Raw genomic sequence first — 11,220 nt, 5'->3', positions numbered from 1 at the left:
ATTCTCAGAGGTCACACGAGGCCAAGAATAGTTCCTTATATTAATTTTCAACTGCTGTGTAACAAATTACCACATACTTAGTGGCTTGAAATAAAATCTATTTGCAAGTTCATAGTTCTTTAAATCTGAAGTCTGAATGTAGGCTACCTGGGTTCTCTGCTTAGGGTCTCACAGGCTGATGCCAGGATGTTGGATGGGCTGGGTTCTTTTCTGGAGGCTCTGGGGCTGAATCCACTTCTAAACTCTTTTGTTGTTGCCAGAAGGTAGATCTTTGCAGTTGTTAGGACTGAGACACCATTTTTTCACTGGCTGTCAGTAGGGGCTGCTCTCATCCTAGAGGTTAATTTCAGGTCTTTACCATGTGGTCCTGTCCATTTTCAAAACCAGCAAGGGAGAATTTCCTTTTGTCATCAAATTTCTTTTGTCAGGAAGAACCTAGTCCTCTTTAAGGGCTCATCTGATGAGGTGAGTGTTATCAGCCTTTATCGACATCAATTGTGCAGTATTAAAAAACGTAATTCCGAGAGGGACTATACTCATTGACGAGGGGATTCTATAAAGGTGGGGGTCATTAGGGGTCATCTTAGAATTCCACCTGCCACATTCTTGTTCCCACCAGTCAGAGTAGAAACTTTCATTCATGATGGGGAATTGGGTAGAGTACTCAGAAGGGTCTTGCCTCAGTATTGTGAAAAAACTAGTCCTAGACCAAAGGTTGCTTTTGTCTTACCAAAGCTTAAAAGAATAACTTGAAAGGATATAAATGTTTCCCAATAACTTAATCAACCTCAGAACAAAGCTCAAGGGTGTTCCTAAGATCACAAATAGAGGCCTTTCTGCATCCCTCATGGCAGGTGTCAGGTGGGAGCAGTGGGGTCCACACCGAGGGTTCACAGCCTACTGCTTTGTCGCCTGGATCCCCATGCCACCGAGCTCACTCCTGCTCCTCAGTCAAGAGAAGATGGTGGGCCAGAACAACACCATCGCCGCAGGTGTCTACAGGGCTCTTTTCATTGGGTACTGTATTTACTTCCACCACCAGAGACGGAGTGGCGCCAGCTTAAGAATAGGTTTCGAGAACCAAGAGAGAAACAAAAGCTTGCCAAGGAGAGAGCTGGACTTTTCAAGTTACTGGACCTTAAAGATGCCGAAGCTATTCAGAAATTCTTCCTTAAAGAACAGTTGCTAGCTCGAGGTGAACATGAAAAGGGTGTAGATCATCTGACAAATGCAACTGCTGTGTGTGGACAGCCACAGCATGTACGGCAAGTGTGACAGCAAACTCTTCCACCACCAGTGTTCCAGATGGTTCTGACCAAGCTTCCAACAATTAGTCAGGGAAATTGTAACTGCGCAGAGCTTGGCTGAAGATGATGTGGAATGAGAAACAAATGTCAACATAATAATCTCAATGAAAAATATTTTGAAAAATCTTAACTCGGAAGATGAACAGCTCTGGCGGAATAAGGGCAAATAGGCTTGTTATGGACTGTCCTGCGCTGAAACCTACCAAAGCTAATTTTTACTTTGTGTAGATCCACTTGTCTGTTTTATTTATTTTTCCCAGTGAAAAGTGTATTTTGATAGAAAGCTTTTCATTTTATAAATGAACTAGGAGTTACCAAAATATGGAGTTATTTTATTACTAAAACGTGCAATTAGAACGTACATATAACATCACATTACTTATGTTAAAAATACTCAGTGTTCGGTTTTGAAAGATAGGCAAAAAAAAAAAGTATAGGAGAAAGCTGAAGAATGCACATTTTTTTAAACTAGTACATTTTGCTCTACATAAAAGAATTGGATGGAAACTTACTTTATCAAAACTAAGCATTAAAATAATTGAGAGGTTTTTTAAAAAAGGAACAGAAATATATTCAGTACCCAGAGGTTGAAAGCCAAAATGTTTGTCATTTAAAAAAATTAGCAAGCAGGAAGATATTATCCATAATGGGGAGAAAAGTCTATCAATTGAAACTGACATAGAAATTGCAGAGATGATAGAATTAGTAGACAAGGACATTAAAACCATTATTATAACTATATGCCTTAAGTATAGGAAGGTAGAGGGAAAAATTTAACACGCTAAGTAGAGACATGGAAGATATAAAAAGACCCAAATCCAACATCATCTATGATATATGAGATGAAAAATATAATGGATATGATTAATGGCAGATTAGATATCACAAAAATAATTATTAGTGAACTTGAAGACATTTCAAAAGGTAGTATCCAAAACGAACCATACAGTGGGAATAAAGAATAAACAAGATGAACAGAGCATCAGTGAGCTGTGAGACAACTTTAAAAAGCTTAATACACATGTAACGAGAGCCGCAAATGGACAAGAGCGATGGGAACCAAAAACACATCTGAAGAAAACATGGCCAAAAATTTTCGAAATTGATTGGAAACTGTAAGTCTACAGATCCAAGAAGCTCAATGAACCCTAAGCACAAAAGAACTAACCCAAGTCTCATCATAAACAAATTTCATAAAACCAGTGGTAAATAGAAATGCTAAAATTAGTCAAAGAAAAAAGACACATTACATAAAAAGGGGAAAAAATGAAGTCGGCAGATTTCTCATGTGGAACAACAACATAATACAGAAGTGAGGGGAATAATGTATTTAAAATACACCAAGAAAAAACCTTCAACTTAGGCATTTATACCCTGTGAAAATATCTTTCAAGAAATGAAGGCCAAAAAAAGACATTTTGAGCCATTTTTTTAAAAAGCAAAATAATTCATCACTAGCTGACCCACACTACCAGAACTGTTGAAGGAAGTCTTTCAGGCAGAAGAAAAATGATTCCAGATGGAAATAAGGATCTGCACCAAAGAATGAAAAGCACAGGAAGTGGTAACTGTGAGTATAAATATGTGGGTTTTTTCTTGTTATTTAAATCTCTTTAAAAGATAATTGACTGTTAAAAATAGCATTAGAGTGTGGAGTTTATAACATATGTAAAAATAAAGTCTGTAACAACAGCACAAAGCTTAGTCAGGGAGAAATGGAAGTATACTATTTTAAGATTCTTATACTAGCTGATACAATATGATATGAACGATACCATCACTAGAAGGCAGACTCTACCAAGTTGTAAGTGTATACTGTCAACCCTACAACCACCAATAAAATAACAAATGAAAGAGTTATCACACTATAACTCAATCCAGAATAAGCCACTGCAGCATAAAAAATTCTTTTGAGCTGAGGGCGTTGGAGTTCCTGAAATCCCTTATTTGCCTAAAAACAAAACCTTCCAAAAGAACTCAACTGTCATAAATCCCCTCCCAGGGAACAACTCTCATCTTCCCTTTTTGGAGTGAAGTCAGCACCACACCCAAGCAGACATTATAACAAAACTATCGTATCTCCTATCTATTCTCCTAAGGGCCTATTTATCTTTCCAAAAAGTCACTTGTTTTTCAACAAGTTGCTCTTTCTCCCCACCCCCACTTCTAAGAAGTCACTTGGTGTCCCAGAAGTGCCCCTGTGCCCCTCCCCATCCACTACTAAGATGGTAACTGAGCCCCAAATTCTAATCAACAACTTGAGTCATGTTTCTTTGTGTGAGTCTATGATTAAATCAGTTTCTTCTCTTATTAATCTGTTTTTTTTTTCATTTTATTTTGCAGGCCTCCAAGCCTTAAACGTAAGAGGGTAAAGGAAAGTTTCTCCTCAACGGCTACAAATCCAACAAATGAGATAAAATGGAATCAAACATTTTTTGATTAAACCAAAAGAGGGAAGAGAAACGAAACAGAAAAATAGACAAATAGAAAACAAATAGCAAGACAATAGATTTAAATTTGATCTTATCAATAACTACATTAAATGTAAGTAATCTAAATACATCAGTTAAAAGGAAGTAATTGTCAAGTTGGATTAAAAAAGAAAAACAAGACGCAACTAAATGCTGCCTGTAAGAAAGATACTACAAATATAAAAACACATATAGGTTAAAAAATTTAAAAGAAGAAAATATACCATGGTAACTAACACCAATGAAAAGAAAGCTGGAATGGCTTTATTTTATTTATTTTATTTTTATTTGACAGAGAAAGAGAGAGCACAAGCAGGGGGAGTGTGAGAGGGAGAAGCAGGCTCCCCGCTGAGCAGGGAGCCCAATGTGGGGCTCAATCCCAGGACCCTGAGATCACGACCTGGGCCAAAGGCAGACGCTTAACAGGCTGAGCCACCCAGGCGCCCCTGGAATAGCTTTATTATCAGACAATGTAGATTTCAGAGGAAAGAATATTACCAGGGATAAGGAAATTCAGTTCATAATGATAAAGGGGTCAATTCATCAGGAGGACATGACAGTCCTAAATGTTCATATAGCTACGGCGTTTCAAAATACATGGAGCAAAAACTGATAGAACTGTAAGGAGAAATGCACAAAATCACAATTACAGGCAGAAATTTCAGTTTCTTCCTTTTACTACTTTTCAGAACGAGTAGACAGAAAATCGGTAAGGATATAGATTTTAACAACGTGACCTAATTGACATTTATAGAACATTCCACCAAAGAAGTGTAGAGTGCACATTATTTCCAAGTGCACATGATACATTTACCAAGAAAGACCATATTCTGAGCCATAAAACTAGTTTCAATTAATTTAAAAGGATACAAGTCATACATGTATACCCTCTAATNNNCTCTAATTAAAGGGAATTAAATTAGATCTTTGGAAAATCCCCAAATATTTGAAACTAAATAAGGCCCTTCTAAATAACCTATAGATCAAAGAAGAAATCAAAGAGAAATAAGAAAGTAACTGAATGAAAATAAAATTCGTGGGATGCCATTAAAACAGTACTTAGGAGGATTTTAGAGCATTAAAAGCCTATATCAGAAAAGAAAAAGGGCCTCAAATCAATGACTTCAGCCCCCACACTAAAAAACTAGAAAAGGAGAGCACACTAAGCCCAAAGTAAGTAGAAGAAAGGAAATAAAAATCAGAGCGGAAAACAATAAAAAGAAAACAGAAAAACACTAGAGAAAATTAATGAAATGACAAGCTGCTTCTCTGAGATCAATAAAATTGATTAATCTCTAGCCAGACTGATCAGGAAAAAAAAAAAAAAGAATAGAGAAATTACCAGCATCAGAACGAGAGAGGTGACATCACTAAAGCTTCTTCAGATACTGAAAGGATAAGAACTGAGTATCATGAACAACTTTAAGCCAATAAATTCAACAAGATGAAATGGATAAATTCCTTTAACGACACAAACTAAGCTCACTGCAGAAGAAATACATAACCTGAACAGCCCTCTATCTACTGAAGAAATTGGGATTGTAGGTTAAAAATACCTTCCCACAGGGGCGCCTGGGTGGCTCAGTCGATTAGGCATCTGACTACTGACTTCGGCTCAGGTCATGATCTCAGGGTTGTTGGGAATCTGCTTGAAGATTCTCTCCCTCTGCCCCTCCCTACACTCATGTGCTCTCTTTCTAAAATAAATAAATAAATCTTAAAAAAGAAAAAAGAAAGAATACTTCCCATAAAGCAAACTAAAGGCAGCCCTGGTTAAATCTATCAAACATTTAAAGAAGGAATAATAGCAATTCTACACAAACGCTTCCACAAAATTGAAAAGGAAGGAATATTCCCAACTCATTCTATGAGGCCAGCATTACCATGCAATCAAAACCAGACCAAAACACGATGAGAAAACTACAGATCAATAACCTCACGAACATAGGAGAAAAATGCAAACAAAATTTTAGCAAATTGAATGTAGCAATGTATAAGGACAACATATCACAACCTAATATGGTTTATTCCAATAATGCAAAGTTTAATTATCCAAAATCAATGTGATTTCCAATTTTAAAATGGGCAATGGATTTTATCAGACATTTCTCCAAAGACGACATAAAAATGGCCAAAAAGTACATGAAAAGATCCTAAATATCATTAGTTGTTAGAGAAATACAAATAAAAACCACAATGAGGTACCAGTTCACCCCAACTAGGATGGCTATAATTTAACAAAAGGAAAATAACAAGTGTTGACAAGGATGTAGAAAAATTGTAACCCTCATACATTGCTGGTGGGAATGTAAAATGGTTCAGTTGCTGTGGAAAACAATTTGGCAGTTCTCCAAAAAATTAAATGTAGAATTACCACATGACCTTCCAATTCTACTCTTAGGTATATACATGAAAGAACTGAAAAGTGGGGGTGCCTGGGTGGCTCATTGGGTTGAGCGTCCGACTCTTGATTTTGGCTCAGGTCATAATCTCAGGGTCGTGAGATTGAGCCCTGCTTTGGCTCAAGCTTGGCGTGGAACCTGCTTGAGATTCCCTCCCTCACCCTTTGTCCCTCCCCCCACTCATGTGCCCTGTAAATAAATAAATAAATAAATAAGTAAGTAAAAGAACTGAAAATGGGTACTCAAAGCTTGGCGTGGAGCCTGCTTGAGATTCTCTCCCTCACCCTTGGTCCCTCCCCCCCACTCATGTGCTCTGTAAATAAATAAATAAATAAATAAAAGAACTGAAAACGGGTACTCAAACAAATACATGTCAATGTATGTTCGAAGCAGCACTATTCACAATAGCCAAAAGGTAGAAGCAACACAAGTGTCCAGTGACAGATGAATGGATACACACATGGCGGTATATCTGTACGATGGGCTATTAGCCATGAGAAGGAACAAAGTACTAATACCTGCTACAGCACAGGTGAACCTCCGAAACATTTGACTAAGTGAAAGAAGTCAGACACAATGGGTCACTATTGTATGATTCCATTTATGTGAAATATTTAGAATAGGTAAATTCATAGAGACAGAAAGCAGACTGGTGCTTCCCAGGGGCTGCAATCAGAAGTGACTGCTTAATGGGTATGGTGTTTCCTTCGAGGGGTGATGAAATGTTTTGGAACTAAACAGAAGTGGTGGTTGTATAGTATTGTGAATGTGTTAAATGTCATAGAATTTTATACTTCAAGATGGTTTATTTTATGTTATGTGAATTTAATTTTAAAAAACATTAATGTCATTTACTATATTAACAAGCTTTTTTTTTAAGGTTTTATTTATTTATTTGACGGAGAGAGACAGCCAGCGAGAGAGGGAACACAAGCAGGGGGAGTGGGAGAGGAAGAGGCAGGCTCCCAGCAGAGGAGCCTGATGTGGGGCTCGATCCCATAACACCGGGATCACGCCCTGAGCCAAAGGCAGACGCTTAATGACTGAGCCACCCAGGCGCTCCTAACAAGCTTTTAAAACAAAAATCATGGGCACCTGGGTGGCTCAGTCGGTTAAGCGTCTGCCTTCAGCTCAGGTCATGATCCCAGGGTCCTGGGATCGAGTCCCGCTTTGAGTTCCCTGCTCAGTGGGGAGCCTGCTTCTCCCTCTCCCACTCCCTCTGCTTGTGCTCGCTCTGTCAAATAAATAAAATCTTTAAAAAAGAAAAATCATACAATCATCTCAATAGATGCAGGGAAAGCATGTGACAAAATTCAAGAGCCATTCCTGATAAAATCTCTCAGCAAAGTAGAAATAGAAGGGAGCTTTGTAAACCCAGTGAAGGGTGTCTACCAAAACCCTACAGCTAACATCATACTTAATGGTGAAAGACCGTACGCCTTCCCCTTATATTCAGTAACAAGAAAGCGATGTCCATCCTCATCACTTCTATTCAACACTGTGCTAGTCAGTGCAGTAAGATTAGAAAAGGAAATAAAAGCATCCAGATTTGAAAAGAAGAATAAAACTTTATTCATAGACTAATACCATCTGTGTGAAAATTGTAATCATCTATGTGGCTGTCTATGTAAAAACTCTGATGATACCTATAAAAAAGCCACAAGACTACTATATGTGTCGATGCGGTTTGAAAGTTACGAGGATCAATGTACAAAAACCAGTTGTACTTTTATCGTTTAGCAACCAATGATCAGAAATTGAAATTTTAAAAAATTACCATTTATAGTAGCATTAACAAACATGAAATGCAGGGAGGAATCTGTCAACTATGTGTACCACCCATACACTAAAAACTACAAAACACTGCTGAGGTAAACTGAAGCCTTAAATCAGTAGGAGATATACTGTGTTCATGAGTCAGGAGACTCAATGAGGACATCAAATCGATCTGTACGTTCAGTGCCACGCCAATCAAAAACCTAGCAAGATTTTAGAATTGCAAGCTTATTCGTTTTTGTTTCTAAGATTTTATTTATTTATAAGAGAGAGAGAAAGAGAGAATGAGCACAAGTGGGGTGGGGGTGGGCAGAGGGAGAGGGAAAAGCAGGCTCCCCACTGAGCAGAGAGTCTGACGTGGGACTTGATTCCAGGACCCTGGGATCATGACCTGAGCGGAAGGCAGATGCTTCACCGACTGAGCCCCCCAGGCGCCCAGAATTGCAAGCTTATTCTAAAATTTACTATGGCAGTACAAAAGATATAGAATACCCAAAACCACTGTGCAAAAAAGGAGTGAAACTGGAGAATTAAAACTACTGATTTCAAGACTTACTAGAAAGCTACAGTGATCAAGACAGTGTGGTATCAGTGTAAAGATACATAGAAATCAATAGAACAGAATAGAAAGTCCAGAAATAAACCTATGCATGTATCAACAACTGACTTTGAGCAGAGGCACAGAGACAATTCAGGGAAAAAGGATAGTCTTTTCAACAAATGGTACTGTAACAACTGGATATCCATATGCAAAAGAATAAACACAGAGCCATAACTCACACCGTAACAAAAATTAACTAGAAATGAATTCAAGATCTAAATTAAACACCTAAAACTATACAACTTCTAGAAGAAAACAGGAGAAAACCTTTATGACCTTGGTTTAGGCAAACGTTTATTAGATATAACACCAACAGGGCACCTGGGTGGCTCAGTCAGTTAAGTGTCTGCCTTCAGCTCAGGTCATGACCCTGGAATCCCGGGATCAAGCCCCGCATTGGGCTCCCTGCTCAGTGGAGAGCGTGCTTCTTCCTCCACCTTTTACCCTGCTCATGCTCTCTCTCTCCCTCTCTCTTTCTCTCAAATAAAATATTTCAAAAAAAAAAAAAAAAGATGTAACACCAACAGAAAAGTCCATACAAGAATTGATAAAATAGACTTAATCAGAATTTAAAACTTTTGCCCTCCAAAGATTCTGTTAAGAGAATGAAAGACCACCACAGTTTGGAAGAAAATATTTAAGAAATCACATATCTGATAAAGGACTTGTATCTGGAACTGATGAAGAACTCTCAAACCTCAAAAATAAGAAAATAAACAACCATAATGAGAAACTCCTACACATCTATTAGAATGGCTAAAATTGAAAAGATCGACTATACCAAGTATCGACAAAATGGGGAGGAATCCGAACTTAACGTGATACCGGAAGAGAAGGAAAATGGCATAGTAACTTTGGAAAACAGCTTGGCAATGAGGGAAAGCAGAACTGTCATCTCCAAATATGCCTCTTTGGCACACTGATTATTTTAAGCTGTTTATTTTTAAGAAACGGCAGACACTGGTCGAAGGCCTGAAGCCGGAGTAGAAGTAACCCTTTCAAAAGAGACATTACGTGTATAAGGAAAATCTGTATTCGTAAGGGTATCCTCCTCTCTGTACCAGGGAGGAGGATGACTCCAAAGCTCTAGAAACTCTTACCAACGCAGAAGGCAAGGACTGAAATCTGCATAAATCTTACCCTTGTTTCCTATGCTTTTCCTGGTAACCTCCCCGAACACCCCCTGACCTCCCACCAGTAATCGTTTGTCTTTATCTAAAGATGATACCTAAGGTAGAGGCTTGGGCCATTTCAGGGAATGACTCAGTTGTTCTAGGTCTCTCCCACGTATACAAGAGGTACACAGATATTATTAAAACTTCTGTTTTTCTCCTATTAATCTGTTTTTTTTCTCATGGTGGGGGTAGGGAGGTGGGGAGGGGAGTCTCAGCCAAGAATCTATAAGCGTAGAGGGAAAATTATTTTTCCTTCCCACAGCAGTTTCCCAAATAAAATAAAATAAAATAAAATAAAATAAAATAAAATAAAATAAAATAAAATAAAATAAAATAAAATAAAATAAAATAAAATAAAATAAAATAAAGTAAAATAAAAATAAAATACTGGTACATGCAACAACATGGATGAATCTCCAAATAATCATGCTGAGTGAAAGAAACTGGGCCAAAAAAAGCACATGCTGTAATAATTCCATTTATATAAAATGCTAGCGAATGCTAACTTTTCTATAGTGACAGAAAGTGGCTTGGTGGTTGCCTGGGTATGGGGAATGGTGAATGGGAGCAAAATACACCACCCCAAAATAATGCCTCTTTGACATAAGGATTATTTTGAGCTGATGAATTTGAGAAACAGCAGACACAGGAGAAGCTCTGTGAAGAGAGTAGAAATTACCCTTTTGTAAGGAACATTTAGATTTATAAGGGAAATCTCTATTGGTAAGTATGTCTCCCTCCCTGTACCAGAAAGAGGACGACTAAATGTCTAGAAACTTACCAATGGGGAAGGCACTGATTTAAATCCACAGTAATGAACTTACCCTAGAGTTTATGTTGCTTTTCCTGGTCACCCGCATAATGGCTCCCCTCCCTCCCACACACATATCCTTCCTTCGTTTTTAGCTGAAGATGGTACTTAAGGTGGTGACTTAGGTCCCCTTGGGGAATTACCCGGTTTTCCTGGGTATCTCTCATGTACATATGAGGTACTCATACGAATCAACTTCTGTTTGTCCTTCTCTTGTCAATCTTCGATGACAGGGGTCTCGGCCCAGAACTCAGAAGGGTAGAGAGAAAAGTATTCTTCCTCCCCTACAATGCAGATGTGTGGAAGGGAGGGATTTCCAAGGACCTTGAGGAAATTTGGGGAAAACAGATTACTTGATTGGGGTGCTATTTCACAGCTGCACACATGCTCACTTATCAAATCACACACTTTAATATGTACAGTTCGTCGCATGTCAATGAAAGCTGTGTTCTAAAAATTCGTCCGTCATATGTCAGGCGTTACGGTTTTCAGACAACGTGCTCCCTCCGGGCAGTCGTAATCTAAGGTCACATTTACCATCCATACTCTGATGGTTCTCAAACGTGCCTCTCCAGCTCAGACCGTTTTGCAGAGATTCAGACCTGGTAATCCAATTGCCTTATCAACATCTCCACGTAACTGTTCTGCAGTCTCCCTCAGTCAGCATGCCCGAGGCA

The 11,220-nt window shown here is 38.4% G+C and overlaps 1 pseudogene; it reads left to right on the top strand.

Annotated features, from left to right (window-relative positions):
* The first annotated feature begins 857 nt into the window (after positions 1–857).
* Positions 858–1,384, top strand: LOC103679197 (annotated as a pseudogene).
* The last annotated feature ends 9,836 nt before the right edge of the window (positions 1,385–11,220 follow it).

This window comes from Ursus maritimus (assembly GCF_017311325.1).
Source record: "Ursus maritimus isolate PB19 chromosome X unlocalized genomic scaffold, ASM1731132v1 scaffold_X1, whole genome shotgun sequence".
Classification (NCBI taxonomy): Eukaryota; Metazoa; Chordata; class Mammalia; order Carnivora; family Ursidae; genus Ursus; species Ursus maritimus.
The sequence above is the reverse complement of the archived record's forward strand: the minus strand, read 5'-3'. Positions and strand labels throughout refer to the sequence as shown.